At 38.5% G+C, this 11,689-nt stretch overlaps 1 protein-coding gene across 1 annotated transcript in view; it reads right to left on the reverse strand.

Moving 5' to 3' along the window:
- The window catches only part of KCNA4 (potassium voltage-gated channel subfamily A member 4), a 300,918-nt gene that overhangs the window by 209,774 nt on the left and 79,455 nt on the right, over window positions 1-11,689 (reverse strand). The gene's annotated exons all lie outside the window — the stretch shown is intronic.

The raw sequence follows: 11,689 nt of genomic DNA on the forward strand, positions 1-11,689 counted from the left end.
CAAGCCATTCATAAGATTAGCTTCTTTCTTGTAATATCTAGACTTGCCTTTTTCTAAATGTTTCTAGACAGAGTAACAGTCCAAAACAAACCCTCCATTTCCGAATGAATTAGAATAATTCCTCAACTATCACTTTGCTAACATCTGACTTAGGAACTGCATGGTATCCACAGTCATAATTTAATTTCCCACCATTCTATTTCAGATTAGAATAAACATCACAAAGAATGGGGTTAATATGTAGAGCACTGAAGAAGAAGGCTAGGGAGTAAGAAGACAAGCAATGGATAGTTCAGAACCTGTACTTAAGCAAGATGCTGGGGGAAAAAGTTTTCAAGTCCTGTCTACTTTTCAGTGTGGGTTCAAGAAACTTTCTTCCCAGACAGCAGGTAAGATAATAAATAGATAATGCCCAGCATCTTCTACTTAGCACTGCATGGTACCCCAAGCTTAAAATAACTACTATGGATAATGAATGCTATGGTATTGCTAATTTACTTAATGAAAAGTGTACTCATCTGTGACATTACTATCTAGGCCCAGGCAGCTAAATGGCCTGAAGCGGAGAACATGCTAGTGGTTACTAGACTACTACTAATCCTGCTACGCTTAACTCATTAAAATGATTTTGGAGCCTTTTAGTATAGTAAACATGGCCTATTTGTCACTATTTCTATTTTTATTTCTTTTGGATATAAGCTACAAGGGCTAAATTAGATTACAGCAAATGACTGCTGCTAAGTGTGAGGAGATGTGAAGAACAGAGTCTTCCTAAACTTTACCACCTTCTCAAGAACCATGCAATACAACACTGAAGATTTTAAACTCAGTCAGACCTGGATTTGCTGAGGAGAAGTCGTTTTTACCATTCTGGGTCCTGGGGATCTTATCAGTAAAATTGGAATAATAATAAATGTGTTGCAGAATGATTATTAATATCAGAAGCAATATATAACTAACAATAGGGCATTTCTTAGGTGGTTAATAAATGGTACTTGTTAATATAGCTCTCAGAAGTTTGCCGAAAATAAAAATAAAATAAAATCCTCATCAAATCATATGAATTTTTCCAATATTTTATTAAAGGCTTCTAGACACAAGCACCACAACAGTCATATTGATGCCAAGAAAGAGCTATAACTACAAGGAAATATTGTTTATAATAAAGTGACTCTCCTGCCAATTTGGTAGAGTTTACATCAGAATTAACCATGAATGCAGGTGAAATAGAAGGGATTCTATTTTCAGCTATAATAGCATAACTTGAAGCAAACCAATAAATTTTCATATCAAAAAAACTAGGAAAAAAGATTTTTTAAAAATATCTGTTTGAAAACATTGAGAGCTACTGAGGCAGCCAGGACTTAAAGGGCCAAGATCCTAAACAGAAGTAAAGCAGAGAAAGGTGAGTGAGAAGGGCTCCTCCCCTTTGGGAATTTCTTGATTCTTAGCTGGAGCTAAAAGGTGAAGAATCTGTGTTGTTCCTAAGAGGAAACATAGCTGAAACAGCTTCTGGTAATTGTACAGAACAGAAAAAAAAAAAAAAGTAGAGACCAGAGTCAGGAAGGCATCACAGATAGGGAGAGAGTCAAACCTGACATCGAGCCCAATTGTTAAGACACACAAAGCAAGACGCTCAGAATCTAGGTGGACAGCCTCTTAAAAGCAAAGCAGAGTTTTCAATGGACTGACAGTGCCAGGGAGACAAATGTAAGAGCATATGACCCAGCAATAAGAAGAGACCCCAATAAACTACCCAAGGGTAGACCCTTGGAAAGCTAGATCCCAAGAGTCTGAACAAAGCAGTTTTACATTTGTCTTAATAAAATTACAACAAAGATAATTTATGGCAACTCGGTTGCTGATCAAATTAAGGTGATCTGACCCCCCACCCTAGCTTCTTGACAGAGAATGGGGTGAGCCCCTTTCTCAAAGAAGATAGAAGCATCTGGAACATAAGCAAATTTTTCATGTACAATATCCATTACTTAATTAAAGATGACAAGGTATACCAAGAAATAAGACAAAAAAAAAGCCAGATGACATAAACAGACCCTCAGATTACCTAGATCACTGCTGTCCAACAGACCTTTCTGCAATAATGGAAATGTTTTATGCACATGCTGTCTGATAAATTACTGATCACGTATATGTGGCTACCTGACATGAAGAACTGAATCTTTAAATTTTATTTCAAATGTCCCATCCCTTCCTCCTAGGGTACTGGATGAGAAAACGACACACTATAAACCCAGAGATGAGAGAAGTACTGACAGAACTCCTGCCAGAGTGTTCTGTCTAAAACCACAAATCTGACTATGTCACTCACTGTATGAACCATTCTAAGATTCTTCATTGCTTTCAGGGTAAGTCGAACTCCTTAAAATGAGAGATCTCCCTCCTCATCTTTCAGCTCTCTCTTTCTCTCTCTCTCTCTCATTTTATGTTTCAACAACACTGAACTACTTGTATTTCTCTATATATGCCATATTTTTATGTTTCTATGTCTTTGGTCCTCTGGCCCTTTAAACTTCCTTCACCTGCTCTCTGCATAAGTAACTATTAACAGCTGGGATTCTTGTGGCTGAAAAGGAAGCCAGCTCAAACTAACTTGGGAAAAAATAGAAATTTACTGTAAGGATAATGAGGTGTCTCATGGAACAGAAAGGCAAAGAAGTAACTGCATATCTATTATAGACAACATTAGAACTAGAGGCTTGAATGGCTTGAATGCCTGAAGAATGGGTTCCTCCACAGCTTGCCTCTGCTTCTCTCTGTGTATGTCAACGTAACTTAAAACCATTGTTATTATTGTTTTCCCCCCACCAAACAGCAGAAAACAAGTAGTTGACAGTTCTCAAGCTTTGTTGTGTCCCATATATATAAAAAAAAAAACCTAGAGAGGCCACAGCAATCTTGAGAAAGAACAGAGTTGGAAGTGTTATGCTACCTCATAACAAACTATACTTTGTAGCTACAATAGTCAAAACAGCATGGTACTGGCACAAAAAAAAAAATACATGGATCAATGGAACAGAATAGAAAGCCCAGAAACAAGCCCAAGTCTACATTGTCAATTAATATATGACAAAGAAGGCAAGAATATACAATGCAGTAAAGACAGTCTGTTCAATAAATGGTGTTGGAAAAACTGGACAGAACGTGAAAAAAATGAAACTAGGCCACCCCTGTAGGGGACACATGAGAGGCAACCACACATTGATGTTTCCCTTTCTTTCTCCTTCCCTTCTTCTCTCTCTAAAAATAAATAAAATCTTTTAATTAAATTAAAATAGAAAATTTCCCCACCCACCCCCCTCCCCCCCCCCCCCCCCAACCCAACCCCCCCCCCTCCCTCTGTCTTTATTTTTTTTTATTCTTTTTCTTTTTTTTTTTTCCCAGGGATGCAATTTCTCCTTTCCCGCCTTCCTCTTCACCTTCCCCCTTTTCATAAAGGGACCCCCCATCAAGTCACCGTTTCACATGCCACAACCAGCCCCCCCAACCAAATACAAAGGTAGCGAAAAATGATAGTATTTTTTTTAATGAATTTCAAATTGGTAACTACAAAATAGTCACAGGAATGTCAAGTACAGCATAGGAAATACAGCCAATAATATTACAATAACAATGTATGGCACTATGTGGGTGCTATAATTATCAGAATGATCATTTTATAAGCTACATAAGTGTCTAACCACTATGCTGCATACCTGAAAAAATAACAATGCAGATCTAAAAAAAGGAAACCCCACCTAGGAGGAACACTGATTACCCTAGCACGTTTCAGGTGTCTGCTCTTGCCATGATCATAGGGATGGGGGACAGAAGCACCTACAAAAGCTGAGGAAAGAACTCAGGGCAGACTAGAAATATCTTGAGTGGAATACATTCCTACTCAACCTTTATGACTTAGCTCAGGCAGCCCTCCTCCAGCCGGTACTCCACACCCACTGTGGGCTGGATGCCTGCGTTCTGTGCACTGCTGCCCTGTGGATACGTCTAATTGTCTGATACTTCCAGTAAACTTTTCAATAATCTGTTTTAATGCGAGTGTCTTGTGACGTCTTTGAGGACAAGAGTGTAGTATATTCAGCTTTATACCCCAAACTCTGAGGAAACAAAAACAAACAAAGCCATAAAGAATATGTAAATGTTTTGAAGTTTTATAGGAAAATGAGGAACTGATTACTTCAATTAACTTTCACATGGATTTTATTTCTAAATCTCTAGCTATAAAAAGTTATTATTTCAAACTTCCTTTGTAGTCAGCAGTATATTTATCCTCTTTCAAGTCAAAATCAAGTGACTCAGATCATTCCAAACCTTAGTACATTATTACTTCTCTGAAATAATTAGAAGTAAAAGAATCTATATAATTTGATTATATATATTTAAAATTACTAAATTAACCTATTATGGAGGAAGAAAGCATGTGAAAGCTACACAAATAAACTCCTAACCATACTTAAGAACTTTCTGAATCCAGCTCATTTGATAGTCTATTGACCAGTAAGTTAAATAAAACTCCAAATCGTTGATAAAAACATTTTCTGCCCTCACCAAAAGTACAGGAAAGGGTAGCATTTTACTCACTACTGTTAAGGAATACATCAAATATGGGGGGCGTCAGTCAGGGGGCAGCAATGAATAAAAGGTAAAACCGGGTAAAGGGAAGCTTGGTGAAAACTAGCAAAAACAAGGCTCCGCTCTCCCCCTGCTGGCTTTTTGGCAGTACTGCTCTTCAAAGTCTGTGTAAAGGCCCAAGTGGGGCTTCTCTCAGGGAATCCCAAAAATACTTAGAAGTGCTCATAGTATCCATATAAATAAGTGCCCTCAAGGCAAAGCATCTCCACCAAAGCCATCAGTACCTTCTCTTCCTATCGCCAATAATGGCTAATATTGGAAAGACAAAACATGTGGATATTAATGTCCTGACTCCTAATTTTCCAGGAGAGTAATTCAATAGAGAGGTGTCTATAATATTTTCTGGTTTTCTGAGAATATGATTCTTACTGACAGACTGAGATGCAGCCTGAGAGCATGGGGGAGAGCTGCATTTTGAATTGGAATTGGAAGACCTAGGTGTGAGTCTTGGCTTTCTCCATTACTTATTGGTTGTGCAACCTTTACTAACTGTTATTTTTATATTGGTTAGGCAGGATTACTGTTTTTGAAAGTGAATTTCATCAGCCTCTGAAATTATGCAACAGAAAGGTTGGACACTGTAATGCAGCAGCCGCAAACCAGGGAGCTGCTTAAGTGTTCATGATGCTCCAAAAGTGTTAAAATGAATCTTCAGAAAATGTAACTGAAGCCAAATGCAGCCTCTCGCAATAATGCCAGCTAACACACTCATACAGATGAGTTCCTAAAACACTCACCAAGGGGCCTGCCCTCCAGAAGATAATTCCAGTTTTTTGTAGGCCCCCCCCTCATATAATCTAGCATAATGTACAATGCCTGGCATATAGCTAAGTTCTCAATAACAGTCGTTAATATATATGTATGCTAAATAACAAAATTCAACTGAGTACATTTTAAAGCTCTCACTGGCTTTATTCAGCAATTCATGAATCAGGCAGTAAACAATCTAGCAGATAGAAAGGAGTTCCAAAGAGCTGTACAAAATGAAAGTCTTTTACAGACAGAAGGCAACAAGAACAGGAAAGCCATAGTAGGCATTTGCTAATTGGTTAAAGCAGGGTTATTTTCCTTATACAGAGCAAAAGGAAGTTTTGGAGGCTAGTTCGGGAACTTGCTGAGCAGTCAAGCACTGATTGGTTCTGGGCCTTTTCTGGAAGAGCAAACATAGAAACTTACTTGAATTTTGATTTCTTAACATGGGGCTTAGCTTCCATCTTGGACCTAAGCTGGTTACTATAATATATTACATACCATATTTTGCCCTGTGTAATGTGGACTTTTTTGCCCAAACTTTTGAGGGAAAAATAATACATGGGTAGTACCTGAAATGACCTTGTATCTGTTCTTGTGTTTTGTAATTGTCTGTTACTTAAAATCTCTAGTACTATAATATGTTCAAAAATAAATGCTCAAATTCCTTCATAATACCAAAAGCAAGCATCTAAATATAACTAAATAAATAATTAAATTAAAAATTGAAGTGAAAGATTTTTTTTCCTGCAAGCTTGGCCCAAAAATGTGGATGTGCATTGTACAGGGCAAAACGTGGCATTATACTGATACACACACACAAACATATATAAGTGTATATGCATGTTATCCACACACACATTCATTTAGTCCCCACAACAGCACTGCAAGGCAGATGATATTATCCCTGTTTTATAGAAGAGATTGGACATGTAGAGAATTAAAGTAACATCCATAGGTTATCCCACTAGTAAGCGGCTGAGCCAAGACTTGAACCAGGCTTCTAATTCAATTCCAGAGCCCAAACAGAATTCCACTTAGTTAGAATTCTGTTTTGTACACAAGGGATACACTGAAGCAATTTAGCTTTAGAAAACAATTACTTATGCATCCTCCAGAATAACAAAAATTAAAACCATCACTAACAACTGATAATCCCAAGGGCTGGTGAGCGCAGGTAGGAGTATACATTGGTGTCGGAAGGAGTGTAAGCTGATGCAACCACTTGGGGAAACTCTTTGGTAGCATCTACTCAAACTGCTCACACATTGCCTGTGACCCAACAGTTCCACCATCCCCTATACACCCAGTACGTGTGAATATATGTGCACCGCAATGTTCACAGCAGCATTATTTGTAAAAGCCACAAATGAAATCAACCCAATGTCCATCCACTGCGAAACAGATAAAAGAAAATATTGTCACTTTCATGTGACAGAAATACAATTTGGCAATGACGACAAACTACTGCTACACACAACATGATGGACCTCACAGACTTAATGTCAAGCATGAGAAGTCAGACACGAATCAGTATACATAGTACAAATCCAAATTTCAAAAACAGGCAAAATTAGTCTATGGTGAAAGAAGTTAGAATAGTGGTTACCTTTGTTGACAGGTGACAATAACTGGAGGGCAGTATAAATAAGGCCTCTGGGATACTGGGAGTTTCTGGAGCAGGGTAGTGACCATACAGAGATAAAAATTCAACAACCTATAGACTTAAGACTTGTATACTTTTCTGTGACATATTAAAATTCAACATGAAAGCTTACGAAAAGAAAAAAACAACTACTAAGAATCCATCCTCCTTCATTTCCCATGTCCCCTTTCAGAGCACCACGCCATCTCATCCCAAACTTGGGACCCATTCCATGCTGATGTCCCCAGTCTTCCTAATTCTCAGCTCCTTTGGACATCACCGAGTGCCTTTTAAGTGGGGCCAAGACGTAGCCTCACAGGGAACCGCACTAGCAGCTGTTGTTTTAAACTTCAGTTCGACTCTCTGACCACAACTCTTTATTCTTTCAATATGATCGCTGCTTTCACCCTCTGTTTTGATTTTGAGAGCCCAAGTTCTCCTCACATGCTCATAGCCAATCAGCTTTCTCTTATTTGTTTCCAGACATTTATAACTGTAACCATTCCTTTCCCCAACTAACATTCGTAAGCTGTGGGAATACTATAGTAAAACCAAACGTGGTGTCTTCTTTCATAATTCATACCATCCAGTCATTTCCTTGACAAAATTCGAAACTCTGCTGTCCCTGTCCTTCTGATGCACCTGACAATTCTACTTTGAATTCATCCAGTTGTCTGACTTCACTGGTCCCTTACAAGAACACCTATATACTAGAATAGAAATTGGAATTTTCACATCATAGATTTATGTCTCTAACATATTCATGCTCTCTGACTTCATATAGGCCCTAAATGTTGCTCTTTTATGCCCCTCGTTATAATTATCTCTTTATTTCCCCAACCTCTAACTGAAATTGAGCAATTCATCTACTTACAATATAGGCAATAAATTATAGTATTATTAGCAGTAGCTATCAGCTCTGTTGTGGTATTAACAACTGTCTACAGTACCCATTACCTTATCACTAATAGAAATCACAGATTTTTTTGTATCAAGTTACAATTGTTACAGATATCTCAAAATACCATTTATACTCATCACTATTTTGAAACTATGGCAGTTATTAGAGGTGATACTAGAATATGCCCTTTTAAGCATTTTTAAAACATATCTACATTTTTTAATACTTTTCCCACAAGAAGCGGAAGCTATATTCTCTCTCCTTGGGTCTGGGCCAAGCTCAGTGACTCACGCATAACCAACAGAACAGGTGGAAGTGACAATACATGACTTCAGAGGGTAAGTCACAAAAAACAAAGTCGATTTCACCTTGCTTGCTGGAACATAAGCACTGGAAGCCCTGAGCCGCCATGTAATAAGTCCAGCTACCTTTCAGCTAGCGTGCTGTCAGGAAGACCAAACTAGTCTAAGAGGAGAGACGACACAGAGAGGCTTGGAGGACCAGGAGAGCGTGAGGGAGAAATGGAGAGATGTAAGGCGCAGGGTGGGGAAGAGACTGTGCACCGGCCAGGCTCCAGCTGTTCTGATCTTGACTGGCAGGGACGAAGTGCTTATTACAAGATCTCTGTGCTCTGGCTGATGGGAACACAAACTATTCTCAGCATCGGAAACTGTTTGGACCACTACTTTTTGGCGGTTCTTTCTCAGACCTCATGGTGCTTCACCCTTCCACTGCAAAGATCAATACTCATCCAAAGGTACAAGGGGAAAGGTACAACCTGAGCAGACCTCCAGGACTCTGTGTCACCTCCTCCTCTCTGATACCAGCCCATCAGCTTCCCTGAATGCCCACCTCTGTCTCCTTCATTCAGTGAAGCCGCTCGTCTCTGTTTAGGTTCCCCTCCCTGCTCTGTGGCTGAACACTGGCTGGGGTCAGTAAAGGATTTACCTTGTTTGTTTCTCTTCCATCTGCAATCATAATTCTGTTCTGCCTGTTGTCCAATATCTGAACATAGTTGTTTTTCAGTAAGAAAGCAATCTGCAGAAGCAGAAGCCCAAATTAATTGGCCTGAATTGCATTGTCTGATCTTAAATTCTTATTCAAAAGTACCAAAAAAAGCAATAAAAGTAAAGCTTCTTGAAAATGTTCTGTGGTACCTGTTATCTCTAATTTCCCACTTTTTAACTGGGTATATTCTGGCTTCTACACCCCACTTCACTGAAAGAGCTCTTACCACACCATCTACAAATACCTCATGGCTAATAACTAAAGGATACATTTTAGTTCTTTTCTTATTTGACCTTATACAATTATGCTACCCAATATGGTGGCTACTGACCACACATAGGTACTCAGTACCTGAAATTGAGAGGTACTATGGATATAAAATGCACACCAGATTTCTAAGATTTAGTATGAAAAGGGAATAAAACATACTTTATTTATAATTCTATATTACATGATAAAATAATAATGTTTTAGATATAGAGGGTTAAACAAAATATATTTATAAAATTAATTTCACCCATTTCTTTTTACCTAATACTGGTACTAGAAAATTTACCATTTACAGATACATATAGGACTCTCATCACACATCAAATGGCCAGCACTGTTCTATAGCAACATCTTATACCAACAGAACCCTGCTTTCAACTCTCTCCTTCCCTTGTTTTCTGTCTACCTCGCTGTGTGCTCCTTTTCAGACTTCTCTGAGACCTAATCTATTGTTCTTAAATTTTATCATGCTGCAAAATCACCAAATTGCTTGCCAAAAATGCAATATTGAAGCTTATCTGTAAGGATTCTGATCTAGTGCTAATATTTACCAAAACTCTGATGTTTAGCTCTAATTCTTCTCATTGTCTGCCTCTTCTTTCCAACTTTGCACTGTGTATCTTCATTCAGACGTCTTAGACTTAGCATATCCAACATTTAATTCCTTGTCTCTATTCTCCTTAACCCTTTTGTCCTCCCAAAAGCAAGTACCCTAAAATCATTTGCTCCTTCTTCTTCACATTTGTATCTAATCCATTACTAAATCCACTTGTTTAACTTCTATCTTCTCTATGTTGTCTTAATTCCCTTAGTTTGAGGTATATCAATCTTGGCACTACTGAAATGTTGAACCAGATCATTCTTTTTGTGAGGGGTTGTCTCGCACATTGTAGGATATTTAGCATTTTCCCTGACCTCACACCACTAGATATCAGTAGCAACCCCTGGCTGCAAAAACAAAAAAATATTTCCAGACATTAGCAAATGTCTAAGGAAGGGGAAGGGGATCACCTCATCCTAGAGCCACTGAGTTGACTGAGGCCATCATTATTAATCACCTGCATTAAGGCAAGAGATTCCACCTGGCTCTCCTGCCCAGTACTGTACCCCTTCCCTATTTTCCACACACCTTACAGTTTTACAGTTTACTTAAGAATAAAATTTAGTATCTCTAATATTGCACAAAAAGGGCATTATCTGTCTTCTACTTACTTCTTTCAGCTTTCCACTCCAGCTATGCTGAATTCCTCTTAGTTTCCTTAAGGATGGATGAAAGTCATAAGAAGTATTAGTCAGAAAAACGGACTGACTCACTTCATGAGATAAATGCAAAATTCCTAGGATGTTTTATACAGAGAATATGAGTAAGCATGTACTTTGTGAAACATAGAAGTGTGTTTCTATGAATAAACTCATAAGTGAGTAAACTATAAGGCATGCCTAAGCTAAAATAAAATAAAAATACCATGAAACAGAGGATCATTTAGAGTAAAAAAAAAAGTGGGGGGATGGAAAAACTAAGCTATGGGTTGAGAGCTATGTTGCCATTAAATTCACCATCCATAGGCGATACCTAGTATAAGCTCGTATGTGCTCTCTCCTAAATGAATGAATGAATGAATGAATGAATGAATGAATGAATGAATGCAAGCAAATAAGCCCATGCCTGTTCAGGCTCATCAGTAAGCTCTGGTTGTAGTCAGGCACCTTTCCCTGAACCTGTCCAGCAAAACAGGTGTGTGCTGTTGGCTCAAAGCACTTTCTACCTGTGAGCCTCCTCATTGTGACCTGAATGCTAGTCCTCATAAGCATACCATCAAAGGAAAAGGCTGATGTGACAGAATATATGAACACTGCTTAACTCCTGATTCGGGTGAAGTCCTTTCACTTCTTTGCACCCTATCCTAAATGTATCAGCTTAATTCCAATTCTTTCCCCTTGCTTTTCCCTGAGTATTCAAATAGATTCAAAAAACCATGTTATTCAAGCATCCTAATATGGTCTGTGAGTTTTCTATTTCATTATCTCTAGGACAGCTTGCCTAGTAGTGTAACTGGAGGCCACCATCCCATCGAGTTAGTGTTCCATATGACAGCTCAATTCAATAATCTCCTCTCAGAACCCCCCAGCTTTGGTAACTCCTTTCACCCTGTGTTTCTTGTGGCATTTATTGCACCACACTGTGATTAACTCTCCACTCCTTTGTTTCTCTCTCTAGTCTGTGACCTCTTTGAAGGGGGGGGGGATAAGTTTATTCTTTCACCTCATTATTACTTAATAAAATGCCAACCATAAAGTAACTACGGAAAGTAGTAACTATTGCATGTGACCTCCTGAAGAAAGAGTGGAGCAGGTTAGCTATTGTTTTGCCTTCCTTTCACTCCCCAATTCTAAGACTGGGGTAATTTGGTGAGCAGCAGCATGCAAGTTGTAGCAAAACCCATAGGCCCTCTGCAGAAAATAACGTA

This window comes from Artibeus jamaicensis, unplaced genomic scaffold (assembly GCF_021234435.1).
Source record: "Artibeus jamaicensis isolate MK-2021 breed Jamaican fruit bat unplaced genomic scaffold, CSHL_Jam_final contig_797, whole genome shotgun sequence".
Taxonomy (NCBI): domain Eukaryota; kingdom Metazoa; phylum Chordata; class Mammalia; order Chiroptera; family Phyllostomidae; genus Artibeus; species Artibeus jamaicensis.